We start from the raw sequence: 15,294 nt of genomic DNA, 5'->3' as shown, positions 1-15,294 counted from the left end.
CGTATGCATGTGTGCAAGGTTCCAAGCCGATCCTAAGGAAGTTCACCTTAGGGCCGTGAAGAGAATCTTGAGATATTTAGTTCATACTCCTAAGTTTGGCCTTTGGTACCCCAAGGGATCCTCTTTTGATTTATTAGGATATTCCGATGCTGATTGGGCAGGGTGTAAAATTGACAGGAAGAGCACATCAGGGACTTGTCAGTTTCTGGGGAGATCCCTGGTGTCTTGGGCTTCAAAGAAACAAAACTCAGTAGCTCTTTCCACTGCCGAAGCCGAGTATATTGTCGTAGACCATTGTTGCGCGTAATTGCTTTGGATGAGGCAAACCCTTAGGGACTATGGCTACAAATTTAGTAAAGTCCCTCTCCTATGTGATAATGAGAGTGCAATCCGCATGGCGGATAATCCTATTGAACACAGCCGCACTAAGCACATAGCCATTCGGTATCACTTTTTGAGAGATCACCAACAAAGGGGGGATATCGAGATAGCCTATATTAACACCAAAGAACAATTAGCCGATATCTTTACCAAGCCTTTAGATGAGAAAACCTTTACCAAGCTTAGGAATGAGCTAAATATTCTTGATTCTAGGAATTTTGATTGATACTTTGCACACATAGCTCATTTATATACCTTTGATCATATCTCTTTTATGTCTATGACTAATGTGTTTTCAAGTGTATTCTCATGCTTAGTCATAGAATTGAAAGGGAAATGGAGTATTCGGCAAAGACGACGCTTCCACTCAACTCCATCGGTATTATCTACTCTTTGCCGGTATTCCACCATCTCTCCTTTGGTATAATCTTTCACTCATATATTGCTTGCTAAAGTGGGAGAAAATTTTACGTTGGGCTCATATTTCACTTAAAGTATCCGTTTTTGGCGATTCATGCCAAAGGGGGGAGAAAGTATTAGCCCAAAGCAAAAGGACCGCACCACCACCAACGAATTTTAAAAATGAAGTTTTCAAATTGTTATCTTAATGTGCTTTCAAAAGGGGGAGAAAGTACTAGTATCTTCAAAAATCTATAAAACCCTCTTGAACACTAAGAGGAGAATTTCATTAAGGGGGAGTTTTGTTTTAGTCAAAGGAAAAACATTTGAAACAGTGGGAGAAAATTTCAAAATCTTGAAAATACTTCTTTCAATCTTATTCATATACCTTTGACTATTTGCAAAAAGGTTTTTGAAAAGAATTTTACAAAGAATTTAAAAAAACAAAACTAGTGGTGCAAGTGTGGTCCAAAATTTTAAATAAGAAGAAAACAATCCATGCATATCTATTGAAATAATTATATTGGTTTAATTACAAGCAACCTTTGCACTTACCTTATGCAAACTAGTTCAATTATGCACTTATATATTTGTTTTGGTTTGTGTTGGCATCAATCACCAAAAAGGGGGAGATTGAAAGGGAAATAGGGTCAAACCTTCTCCTATATGATTTTGGTGGTTGAATTGCCCAACACAAATAATTGGACTAACTAGTTTGCTCTAGATTATAAGTTCTACAGGTGCCAAAGATTCAACACAAACCATTAAAAAGTCCAAGATAGGGTTCAATTGGAAAGGAGCAAAATCCACCGAAGGCTGCCCTGGTCTGGCGCACCGGACTGTCCGGTGTGCCACCGGACAGTGTCCGGTGCACCAGGGAGAATCACTCTGAACTCCTCAGCTTCAGGTTTCTGGAAAATGTTCTCCGCTATAATTCACTGGACTTTCCGGTGTAGCACCGGACTGTCCGGTGTGCCAAGCGGAGCAACGGCTAACAGCGCCAACGGTCGTCTGCAAAAGTGAACAGTGCGTGAACAGTGCGCGGGCTGCACGCGCAGAGTCAGAGCAAGCGCCAGAAGGCGCACCGAACAGTGAACAGTGACTGTCCGGTGCACCACCGGACAGTCCGGTGGCCCATCTGTTAGAAGCTCCAATGGTCGAACCCTAACGGTTGGGTAACGTGGCTGGCGCACCGGACAGTGTCCGGTGGCGCACCGGACTGTCCGGTGCGCTCGTCGACAGTAGAGTTCCCCAACGGCCACTTTGGTGGTTGGGGCTATAAATACCCCCCAACCACCACACTTTAAGGCATCCAAGTTTTCAGCCAACACATTCAATACAAGAGCTACTGCATACAATACAAGACACAAATAGATTGAATCAAAGCCTCTCCAAGTCCCAAATTCCACTCAAAGCAATTAGTGACTAGAGAGAGAGTTTCGCTCGTGTTCTTTGAGCTCTTGCGCTTGGATCGCTTTTCTTCTTCCTCTTTCTTATTCTCAAGCAACTTGTAATCAACGCAAGAGACACCAAGTTGTGGTGGTCCTTGTGAGGGGTCTAAGTGACCCGTTGATTAAGGAGAAAAGCTCACTCGGTCTAGGTGACCGTTTGAGAGAGAGAAAGGGTTGAAAGAGACCCGGTCTTTATGACCACCTCAATGGGGAGTAGGTTTGCAAGAACCGAACCTCGGTAAAACAAATCACCACGTCACTCTCTTCATTTGCTTGTGATTTGTTTTTGCCCTCTCTTTCGGACTCGATTTTATTTCTAACGCTAACCCCGGCTTGTAGTGTGTGCTTAAGTTTATAATTTTCAGATTCCGCCTATTCACCCCCCCCCTCTAGGCGACTTTCAGTACTCGACGGCATCGCCATCGTTGAGGCTGAGGTAGCTATCGGCGCAGTTGCAGCGGCCGGGGGCGAGCCGCCGTCACCACTCCCAGCAGACGCCTACTGCTGACCCGACGGAGTAGGCGCGCCCTTGGGAGCAGAGGGGGAGGAAGCCCTGGCAAACAAGGATGGGTTAGGACCCGTCGGCATGATAACTACACTCGCATAAACAAGAATGAGGCTACAATTACTTGGGGCCCTGGACCTTCCAGCGGCCCTGGAAGCGAGACGTCCACTGCTGTTGCTGCTGCTGGTGCCCCTAGGGAAGATCACCCCCAGGTGGTGGTGGCGGCGGTAGCGGATCCGATGGTGGCGGTGGTGGAGGACTGACGCGCCTCTGCGCGCCCTGAGCCTAGGAGCCGATCCCCTCGGCCCCACCAGCTGTCCTTTGACGCTTCTGGGGTGGGTCCGCATCAAGAGGAGGGTTTGTGACGAGCGACCCATTGGCGTGACGCAGCCGGCGTCGCCTATAATCCTCCGACCCCCCCGGTGCCACCCGGGGCGAGGAGCTACTTGCAGCCCCTTTGCCCTTGTCCTAGGGGCTGGGGGCCACGGGGGGCTCTGGAGCCTGCACCAGCAGGCTGGGGGCCTCCAGCCGGCGCGTCAGAAATCCGGATCCCATGGTGGGGGTTCCAGCCGCCAGTCTGATGAACCGCCACGCCGCTCTCATCGAGGGTCGGCAGCCAGGCCAGGATCGCCGTCCTCAACCCTGGATCATCGCAGAGCGCAGGGATGCCCTGGGGAAGGATCAGGGACTCAGGAATGAAAGACTCACCGGTAATCCCCTTCACCAGGACTTCCAGCTCGTCCTAGGATAGGTCGGTCCCTGGCCCGCGCTGGACCCGGTCGATGTCCTTTGGACCGGTGAACCAGCAACACAGGCGCGCCCTCTGCTGCAGCGGCGCGATCCGGCGCTTCAAGAAGTCGCCGACCACATGCATCGACGTCAGGCCACCAGTTGCCAGGGTCTTGATCCTGTCCAGTACGGGCTCGAACTTCGGCGCCAGCGACGACTTGGCCCTCCATTGCTTCCGGTTGAGCCTTGGCCCTTCGCTCGTCAGCGCGAGGCGGTCGTTGACCTCGGTGCTAACGATCACCCAGTTGTCGTGCCAGTTTTCCCACCTCGCGCCACCGAGGGAGGAGATGTAGGCATCGGCCGAATCTGGCCTTGTTTGGAAGTAGTAGGCGCCGAGATTGTCCTTGGCCTTCCTGGACTTCACCAGCACGAAGAAATGGCGGAAGAGGGAGGTACAGGGCGCCACCCCCACGAACATCTGGCACAGGTGGGCGAAGATGGCCGCCTGGAGGATGGAATGGGGTGTGAGGTGCTGAAGCTGAAGGCTGAGCTCCTCCAGCAACAGCAGGAAGAAAGGCGAGATCGGCAGCGCTAACCCGTAGGAGAGGTAGGAGATGAAGAGCACGAACTCCCCGGCGGCGAGATCGCCGAGGGGAGTGGCACCGGCGCGGATCCATTCGGCGAACGCCGGCGCGCTCCATCTGAGCAGGTTGCGCACCAGGTTGAGTGCCCCCTCGGACTGGAAACGCTCAGGATGAACCGGCGAGGCCATGGCGTCTGCGGCGGCAGAAAGCAGAAGAGCGCAGATGCAAAGGGGCGCAGAGGGCTCGGAGGCGAAAGGGCCCAGTGATTGAAGAGAATGTGAAAGCGTAGCTGCTGCACGCGGGGTGAATCCCTTTTCAGGGAAGACTCTCCTGCTCACGCCCCAGGAAATCCCGTCTGACGCGCACCGGGCGCCCAAGCGACCCAGTCTCTGACATGGGGGCCCTGGCCCACAAGTCATGCAGCTGGTGCGCCGGTCTCCGAATGTGAAAAAGGCGAACCGCCGCGCGAGGAGCGAACCACCACGCACGATCGCACACCGCCTCGAGGCCGCTGCAGAGAGATATTTTATTAACCAAGGCGGCGGCAACGAGGCGCCCCGCACGTGGGCTGATGGAACCGCCAGACGTGGGGCCATGGGTCGGTCAGCCACGGGGACAGATGTGGCAGTTGACGTGACCGAGGATGGACTGACAGCGCGTGTGTCACCAGATGCGCTGAGTTAATGCGGCGCGCGCTGAGGTGTTGCCCCAGTCACCGGTCATGCCATATTGACGCGAAGTACAAGTTTTGGCCCCACCTGCAGGCTCGCATCCTCCCCTGAGGCGGGCCTAGGGGCCACTGTCGATACCCTGAAACTGGGGTACCCCTGCTACTGTACAAAGACGCAGAACCCGCGCGGCTATCTCTTAGTCGCGTGGCAGAAGTGCTGTGTGGGACCAAGCTGTGCCTCGCCCCAGCCGCGAGCGGCTACTTTGGGTCCACAGCAGCGCCCGACCCCACCACATGGGCGGGTCCGAGGCCGCCACGTGTCCAGAGAAGGTAGCATACTCCAAAGCATCAACAGTGAGTCCGGACCCCCACGGGAGAGCGCCGGACCCCCGGATGTACAGTCCGGACCCCCACGGGAGAGCGTCGGACCCCCGGATGTACAGTCCGGACCCTCAAGGATGGTCTCAGACCCCTGGATATATAGTCCGGACCCCCAAGGTTGGTCCCGGACCTCCACGTGTGCAAGCCGGACCCCTGGAATGGGATCCGGACCCCTCCGTATGGGGTCCGGGTCACCACAGTGGGGTCCCAAGGTCCTAGGACAGAACGTACACGGGCCTTGGGCAGGACCCAGGCGGGGGTCCGGTGCCGACATGTGTCCAGGCCCAGTCTGGCGCAGACTTGTACACATACGCCTCTGCTCCCCGCCCAGGCGGAGACCCGATGCAGCCACGTGGCCTACTACGCGTGACGTAAGTCAGCGGGCGGAGCCTGACGTAAGGCCCCGGGTTACGCGGCCCCTGCATTTATTGCGGATAAGGCGCGCCGCGTACCCACTCCGCTGACAGGCGATGTGCCGCCTCGGCATTTAGTGAGCCCTGTCCATTCCGCAGGCGGCGTGCCTGTCCATTCCACCGGCAGGCAATGTGTCGTCTCCGTATTTAATGAGACCTGTCCATTCCACTGGCAGGCAGCGACCTGTCAGTCCCATAGGCGGCATGCCTGTCCGTACCACTGGCAGACTGCACGACCATACTGCCGCGTGTGCTACGCCCATCATTACTCGTACCTTACCAAGGAAGCTGCCACCGCATGTCAACGCTGCGCGTGCTGCAGACAACATGGGCCTGAAGATTACACAGACAACACCTGCATTAGTTGCTCTAGGTATTCCATCCGTTATGTTCCTGGGCCCACATGTCGGGGCTCAGCAACCTTGTATGTGCCTCCCTTGAGCTATAAAAGGGAAGGCACACAACGTTACAAGGCAAGTTCACTCAAGCCAACTTAGACCCTCGGGAAGTTCTCCAAGCTCTCGATCACCAGCAATACAACACACAGTGGAGTATGGTTTTATGCTCCGGCGGCCTGAACCACTCTAAACCCTTATGTGCTCTTATGTTCACCGATCATCTAGCAAACAGGCAAAACGCTTAGGCCGCCTCCTCATCTTAGGATTTAGGGCAGGTGCATTCCGCCACCCGGCCGAAGATTTCCTCTCTGACATTAATGATTCCTTGGTCTTAGTAAAAACTACTTATACGCTTGTGAAACTTGGATGGAGGTAGTATTTGATTGCCTATTTGTTTGTCATTCTTTGATGTCAAATTTGGATACATGTTATATTGATGTTTATCATTTCATATCTATATCTTATATTAATTTTTAACTCCCGTGGCAATGCACGGGCACATAACTAGTAAGTTAAAAAAACTAATAAATGTTCTATACGAAGATAACTCAAGTCCTCATATGAAAATGATAAAGTACTGATTATGTTGAAACTTGAATATTAGAGTGATTCATACAAATAAGTGAAAGTGGAATGGAAGAAACATGTGCATCTTATAGATCTTATGATCAAAACATTTTTATAGTTATATATGGACATATGGTGTACCTTCGTAAAATTTCATAAAGTTTTGAGGCTATTTGGTGTATTATTGATTTCTTGCTTTAGCAAATAAGTTACCAATACTAATAAATAATTTATGAAAAGATAACCTTAAGTTCGCACAGATAACCTTAAGTCCCACATGAAAATGATAAAATCTATTAATTTGATGGCTAAATATGTGTTCAAAAAATATTTATAGATCTCTTCGAGCTCTACAATTTTTATATAAATTTTATCTCCATCCGATTCCATATGTAAAAGTTTTGATTTTATAACTATATTATTATGTAAAAAAGGAAAAAACAGGTAACCGAAGACCCGAACGTTCAGGTATTTTATCGGTTACTGCTCGCTCCGTATCCAACCCGAATCAAAAGATACACTATTCGGATATTACCCATATTCATCACGAATATAAAAATACTCAAACTCGCATAAAAAACAGATATTTACACTATCTGTATTCACATTCAGTACCCGACACGGTACCCATAGGGCGTACCCGACCCATTTTCACCCTAGAGAAGCCCCTTTCTCAATGCAGAGTGCTCCCAAGGGGGAGCCGTTGAAGAGCGATGGAATGTTACGTGCACCCTCTGGCCGGCAGGGGGAGAGGATGCCGTTGGCTACTTGGCTCCTAACAAAAACATATGCCTAAGAACCTGTGACATGCTTAGTTTGTGGGCATGACCCAAACAACTCTTTCACTAGCAGTAGCTGAAGAGATAATGGATCATAATGTAAGTTGAAAAGGAAATCTCAGCTAATTCTCTAATACTACAGGTGCAAATGGGCAATTGGCTAAAACTCCTAACGAATACACGTCAATGTTACCCTCTATTGCACTCTAAATAAACCCAACCGACCTAGATGCACCAACACTTCGCAACAGTCAGGTATGAACTGTGGCTAGCGGTATGAACTGTGGCTGGCGTACAGTGGACTCAAGCATCGGCACCTGCAACATTCAGGTACGAGCACAGCTGTGACATGAACAGCAGCAAATGGTGCACAACCGTGCTAGTTCAAGGCAGTTTGTCTCTAAAAGCACTTCTGGTGCACAATAGACGCCCCGTCTCATCATACTCGCCCTTGGTGATATGCTGGTTTTCAGGGAAAACGACCTTGGCCAATATCGCACCACCCAACCAGGCCGAGTACCTTGCTAGGTTCTCGGACATGTATTCAGGGGGGCTGGAAGAAACATTGCTCAAGTTAGTAATAGCCAGGGAAGTGAGGAGGGGATTGACTAGGAGCAGCAATGAGGGTACCTTCACAAGTGATGGAAAGATTGCTGAAGCAGACAGATTTGCTTCTCTCTGGAACCTGTCCTCAAAGCCTTGAGGAAGAAAAAAAGTGAGATAAACCTTAGTGATTAAATGAGTCTAAGCAAAACTACAAGAGTTTAGATTAAATATGCATAAAGATCCACAAGTTGTATACACAACTGTCCAAGAGAGCCAATTGAACATGCAAAGCTGTAACCATGGCATGAAATGTAGCTGTTGCCTGTTGCTATTGCTACCTAATTCTTACTTAACCAACATACTTCCCACTTCCAGTTGTGCTATTGCTACCTAATTCTTACTTAACCAACATACTTCCCACTTCCAGTTGTGCTATTGCTACCTAATTCTTACTTAACCAACATACTTTCCACCTCCAGTTGTGCTATTGCTACCCATATTCACTACAATGTTTGACTACTTATCCAAAGGACAAGTATCAAATGAAACTTCAAAGTTCTAACAGAACATCAAAGCTGGCACTCTTTATTATTAGGGAACATAACAACAGAGAATGTCCCGGACTAGTGGTGCATAGGTTGGCATCCATACAATCAGTTCATACCGAAGGCAGATTTTCATCTTGAATGAAGCTGCGTTCAACTAGAAAACATATGTTAAATCCACAAAAGTTTAAAACAAAATGATATTACTTACCCTATACAGCTAATTGATATGCATTTGACCTATAGCTAAAAAAACTCGGCCGGTAGGGAAAGACCGCCCTCCCGATATTAAATTAAGAAGAGACCGAATCATGGTTTCGACTGATAAAATCCATTCTGCCCACTCTACAACGGCCCAGCGGGAGGGTGGCGCGCAGGACATAACCCAAGAACGGGTGGGACACAGCGAGGGGATTTTTTTAACCAAGCCCGAAGTTAGGGATCGAACCAGGACCTGGAGATGCTACTCGGAAGCCTTAACCATTACGTTAGAGGCCCTTTCGCTATTTGACCTATGACTCACAAGGTTGAATAAAGCAAAGGTGCACATCAAAAACAAAAGGCAACTAACCAGTCATTGATGTGGTGCCACCACATAACATGGTATTTTCAAGCAGCTGACGATGGTACTCTGATGAAACATTTGAGGCGCTAGTAACTAGCTGGTGAACGATACCATAATCTTCCAAGCCCAATATATGTGGTTGAAATAAAGCTTCACCAACAATGTACCTCTCTTTCTCAATTGTTATGACCTGGAGAAAGAAGCGGTTATGAAAGACTAGTTTATATAGATTGATTACTGCATTTGGACCCAAAAACACGAAAAGAGACAAGGGCACAATAATCATGCATTAATGTAGAAAATCAATCACAAATAAGAGATTACCAACTTGTATGTTCGACAGAAGATTTGAGGCAAAAAAATGAATATTAACCTATACCTGCCCATCAGGAAGTGCCTTTCTGGTTGGCAAGAGCTTTCTATAGCCTTCAAAAGCCAACTGATCTTCTGTGCAACATGCATACTGCTCTTTCAGCCTCTCAACATCAGAAACATCAAGGTTTACTGATGGATTAGTTTTTCAGTTCGTGTGAAAAGAGGTTTGTCAAGTCAACTACCCCAATCTCTAATCTCTTAGAAGCTGTGTTGAACAGCTGCTTCACAAACTGGAGCAATATCTGGTAAAATAGAAGCAAATGTCACTCTCCAACATCAACCTTGCTTGCTGACCACTAATTAGTGAAGTAAAACAAGCACTGGATGGCCATAACTGAACCAAAATGTAGGCAAAGTCTACTTTAGTTAAAGCTAGCCGATCAAAAGATTTGGTATGCCACGTGTATTTTGCAAAGTAGTCAACTATGCCACACTAAACAAATCACCCAAAAATGAGGAAGAACTTTGAAATCCTAAAGAAACAACAATCACAAGATAAATGCAAGTACAAACAGTTTTAAACCACAAGCATGCAGTCACATTCCCGTAAATGAACCAATACCTTAAGAAATACTATGATGCATACCCTAGGAGCAACCGGCACCTAAAAAACTCAACCTGTGGGGGTATGATAGCCCCCGGGCATAGCATGATAGAGAAGACCTCATGCAGGTCGAGGAAACCTCTGATCCTACACCCCACTCATACAAATTGGCACTGCAGCCTATGTAAGCAACCTGGGTCAGGTCTTAGACCTATGTTTTGGTATGGAAGAGACAAGGAGATTTTTTTAAACCCAGGCTAAGGACCTTGCTAATAAAGCCACTAAGCTGGCACCTAGAAAATCCAAAAAAAACTCGAGCTACAGGAGGTAAGACAGCCCTGGAATTTGTATTAAGATGTTATTCTCGCCCAAGTCGAGAAAACCCCCGAACCCCTACCCCACCCATGCACAGTGGCACCGTAGCCAATGTGAGAACGACCACAATAGGGCTGGGCCTTAAGCCCTTAAGCCTGTGCTTTGGCATGGGACAGACGAGAGGATTTTTTATCCCAACCTAAAATTCACTCCAACGGGAAGTCGAACTCAAGACCAGAGGAGTGCTAGAGGCTCTTTCGTGGCACCTAAGAAATCAAGATTTTAAAAGAAGATGTGAAGTAGGTGTAATCATTATGCACTATTTCTTCAGGTATATTACTATTATCTTTTGGTTATTTTGTTAGACGTGAAGCTTCATAATATAATGTGCTCCCTTTGGTAAGGGAAGAGTGTTGTTCCTGGCATCCACTTATTATTCAAATGCAACTATGGCATTTTATTTATGTTATATTTATGAAAGGATTTATAATATGAAAGTATTTTTTTCAAAATGATTCCACTATCATTTTATATTTTTAATATCTATATGCAGTATAAGTATTGTTATCCCAAATGGCTTCTTATCAGAAACTCCATTTAGTTTCATCTTTACCCTAAGTTGAAAAAGGAACAATGTTAATTGGTTACTTGAAGAACCTACAGAAAGACTCCTCTGGGTGCAAGAAATGCAATAATACATCTTTGTAGAAAGGTAAATGTAATTAGGTGAAAGAACTGTCGCACAGCTATATGCAAAAAATAGTGTTTCAAAAGCGCTACACATTAGGCAGGAGGTCAGGCTACGCGTAGTGCCTATGAAATGCTAGGTGTTTGTACTTTATGTGGGTGATTAGAATTATCCTGCTAAAAACTGATATTATCATACATCCATGAGTGACATGACTGCAGCTCATCTTCCTCCATCTCTAATATTTTCCATTTTCAAGCATACATCATGCCCAAAACATCTCTATGCACAAAAAAAGCCTAGACAAAACACCAAGGTGCTAAGTGAGGTGATGCAGCTCAACCTAGTGCCAAGGTGGAGCTAGACACCGCCTTTTAAAATACCAGCAAAGATACACAAATGAAACCAGCACAACATTATAACAGTATGACACAAGCCATGGTTCATTGTTCATTCACAACTCATGAGACTAGATTAATTAATTGCATAAAGCCCATAACCTTTTGATATTTTGTATTGTAACTAGTCGGTTGCCCATGTCTTACAATAGTTTCTATATTCACAATATTTATAATATCTATCTTTTGTAGAACACAAATAAATATGTAATCCAGTGGTTAGAAGCTAAGTCTGGGAGAGAGATAGTTAGGGTTCGAACAATAGGTTCTGCACTTATTTTTTGTATTTTCTGGCGGTGCGCATGGGACCGAGACGCGGAAAGAAATCCCACTTAAATATAGTAGGGATATAAACATTCCTGAAAATTGTTTGCAAAAAAGAATTTATGTCACCCACACGTGATGTTCTTGTGTATCCTTAAAGATCATCAGTCAGTAGTTGACATTTTTTTCTATTGCACAACTTTTGAGCTCGGAAGGGAACATATATGTTTTCCCTGAAAGCCTTCGACATGTGCTGGTTTGCATCAAGGAAATCAGACAAGAGGACTGAATCAAACATTCACGTAGTCAAAATCTACAGGTAAAGAACGTCCCTTTTACACAAATAAATGAAGGAAAAGGTCAATAGCTTCAGAACATTGCTACACAAATAAAAGTGAGATGTGGAATAAACATAACTGAAATCTGAATCTGAATCATCCAAAACTAAAGTTTCTTATAAAGTGGAGTTACCACCAGCAGCACAGATTCACCCTGTGTTCCATGTATCTCAGCTGAAGCCTTTTATTTCTTCATATCAGCCAGTTTATGCAGACTTCTCTCAGGTGGTGGACTTGTCTAGTGTGGAGGTGTATCCTATCAAGATTGTGGAGAGAAGATTGGTGCAGAAAAGAAGTTACCCAGTGGTTCAAGTGAAGGTGGCTTGGGGAAATCTTCCAGAAGATGCTTTGACTTGGGATGACTTTGAAGTTTTGAAGAAAAGGTTTCCAAATGCCCTTGATTGGGGTCAATCAAGTCTTGGCAGAGGGGAAGATGTTAGCACTATGTGAGTTGTATCCAGTTTATTCAGTTGTGTTGCTGCTTCTTGTGCTGTTAAGGAGTATTAGTTCTTTGAGTAAGTCGGTTGAAGAGTAGGGGATTAGTGAATGTACTGTTCAGCTGGCCCGTTAGGGTTACCAGCCATGTAATAGATCCAGGCGGTTAGGCCCAGATTAGGGTCTATAAATACTCACATTTGAAGAGAAAGAAAAAAAAGGAGAGAATAACAGAAATTAACACCACACATACATGGGAGTTTCCCTTGGTAGTAGATGCTCGATTTGAAACTCACCTGTGTTCACCCAGTCGCGGCTCACGTCAGGGAGGCGCGCAATCCCTCGGCCTAGGGTTGGGACACAGTGGTGGAGCGGCTGGTGGCTCTCCCTGGTGGAGCAGGGGATCTGGGCGGCCGACTCCCTGGTGGAGCAGGGGATCTACGCGACCGGCGGCTAGAGGTAGCGGCTGGCGACTCTCCCTGGTGGAGCAGGGGGTCTGGGCGGTCGGCGGCTGGCGTCTGGAGGTGGTGCAGCGGATCTGGGCGGCCGGAGGTGGCCACGTCGGCAGGTTGACCGGCGGCTGGAGGTAGCCGCGACGGGAGGGGCCGAGGCACCGCGGAGAGGGCTGCAGCGCGGTCGGCGGGGGCGGAGAGGCTGGGCGGATCTGGCCGGCGCCGGAAGCCGACGAGGTCATGGACGCGTGCGGGCGGCCGCTGCGATGGACGAGGCGCGGACGGCCGCGTGCGGGTGGATCTGGTCGGCGACGCTGCAAGCAGACGAGGCCGGACTCTGGAAGCAGATGAGGTCGCGACAGCGACTAGGAAGGGCAGCGACGGCGGCCAAAATAATCCCTAATCGTAAAATGACCAGTCTATATGCACTAAATATATAGACAGTAGGTATGGACTTATGGCGTGTTTGGTTAGGGGATTGGCTCCATCCGGAATCAGCCGGTCCGGAATGGATTCATTCCTCACAGGATTGGATGGTTCTTTCTTTATGTTTGGTTAGAGAAATGAGGTGAATCCATTTTTTGTTTGTTTTGAGGAAGCAGGTGAATCCATTTTTTGTTTGTTTTGAAGAAGCATGTCATCAAGCGACGCTCAATCTGCTTTCACTCACCACACCAAAAAGGTTGCATTTTTATCCAACATACATAAAAACTGAAAGTTATAACATAGATAAAACTGAAAATTGAAACTTGTATCTTCACGAGTACTTATCCAGCATACAATTTCATCCAGCATTATCCAACATACATTAAAAACTGAGAATTTATCCAACATACATATTCAACATTATCCAGCATACAAATAAAATTGAGAAGTTATCCAACATCCATATCAATGTTCAAAGATAAGTTTCATAGACTCCATCCATCATAGAAATAACTAAAAAGTTTCAGACACAAGTTTTAGGCTAATCTGCTTTTTTGATGCATCAATCAGAAAGATGAGTCTTGATGTACCTAGACACCCATACCATTTGATCATCTAGTCCCATCTCTAGAAAGGCATAAGCAAGGGCTGGATTCTCACACAAGTAGCCATAGTAGTGTGCTATATGTTCTCTTTCAAAAACAGGAATCTGTTTCATCATAGTCCATAGGTTGGGTGGGATTATCGGACGTGGTTGTGGTGCTGACTGCTTGATTGCATCTGAAAGAGTCTTAAAAGCTTCAGTGACAGTGCATATCAATGGATCCTCATCTTCCATCATCATGCGCCCTCTCTTCCTTCTTGCACCACTTCGAGTAGATGAGTCTCCACCATCACGAATTGGACCACTTGGGTTCAATGATTCTCCACTATCACGAGTTGGACTTGCATTGTTAATGGACCTTAACAGCCCCTGCTGCCTTGCCGCCGCCCCTGTGCGAGGTACGAACCGGAGTGAGCTCATCCGGTTGATTTGGAGGAACGAGTCGCTGCTAGGGTTATGCTGTATTTTGGAATGAGTGGATGACGGATGGGTAGACTCCGTGACGCTATCCAAACGATTTTGTAGGCTCGGATACAGGTTCGGATCACTCTGGATCCATGTCGTGCTGCAAACCAAACACGCTGTTAATGGACCTTAACAGCCCCTGCTGAGATTATATGTTTCATTCTCCAAATGGGCCTTAACAGCGCCTACCGAGATTATATGTTTGATTCTCTCTTGTAACATGTTGGGCAGGATTATAAATATGTATGTGAATTGATGAGTGATGAGTTGTGTTAATCTGATGTTTCATTGAAGTGCTCTATGAAACTATGAGTATAATTAATATTTTCTATTGTTAAATTAATTTAAAATTAACTAGAAATTGATTATTATTATATATAGATTGTTTTTTCTGCTCTGGCTCATGAGCTAAACACGGCAGCTCGAACTTGTAAACGAGCCGAACTGAATCAGTGACTTGTTCGCTTAACGAGCCGAATCGAGCCAGATTATTAGCTTAACAAGCCAGCTCAAACTCGGACGAGTCAAGCTGACTCATATCCAACCCTAAATATGGCACAAAAGTTCTGAAGACGACGCCTTTACACTTTCGTCAGCAAGGACGGATGGATGGAGGAGATAATAGGATGGCAAATGTCTAAGCATTTGCTGTGAAGACGGAAGGAGTCTCTGAAATTTGAACAACAGCATGTGTGTTGTTGGCGCCAGAAATGGGTGTGTAACAGAAACAGTAGATTTACAAATGATTGGATTATGTCCTTTCTTGTGGCGTCATGGACTGGTTAAAGCACTTGGTAGTTATGTTGTTCGTTTAGTGCCAGTTGGTGAATGAACCCTCTGTGTTCATTCGAGCATAGCTTTATCCTAGCGACGTTTGAACGCACTAAGGATAATAAATAGTTAGCCAAAAAATTATTAGTAAAATAAGCTTGCTAACACATAACTAGCTAACTATTAGCTAATTTGTCAAAAGTAGCTAATAGCTGAATTATTAGCTAGCTTGTTTGGATGTTTTTAGCTAATTTTTGTAGCTATTAGCTCTAATACATTCAAACACTCCTTTAGATTCGGTATAGT

General features: G+C 46.6%; 1 pseudogene across 1 annotated transcript; it reads right to left on the bottom strand.

The window, feature by feature from the left end:
• Positions 1-7,031: 7,031 nt before the first annotated feature.
• LOC118473190 (uncharacterized) lies at positions 7,032-14,172 on the bottom strand (annotated as a pseudogene). The gene is made up of 6 exons (XR_004852284.1): positions 13,753-14,172; positions 12,713-13,121; positions 9,293-9,530; positions 8,920-9,103; positions 7,888-7,955; positions 7,032-7,810 (listed from the first exon to the last, which is right to left on the bottom strand). The product of XR_004852284.1 is annotated as an uncharacterized protein (transcript).
• Positions 14,173-15,294: the final 1,122 nt, after the last annotated feature.

Source organism: Zea mays, chromosome 1, assembly GCF_902167145.1.
Source record: "Zea mays cultivar B73 chromosome 1, Zm-B73-REFERENCE-NAM-5.0, whole genome shotgun sequence".
NCBI classification, from domain to species: Eukaryota; Viridiplantae; Streptophyta; class Magnoliopsida; order Poales; family Poaceae; genus Zea; species Zea mays.
The sequence above is the reverse complement of the archived record's forward strand: the minus strand, read 5'-3'. Positions and strand labels throughout refer to the sequence as shown.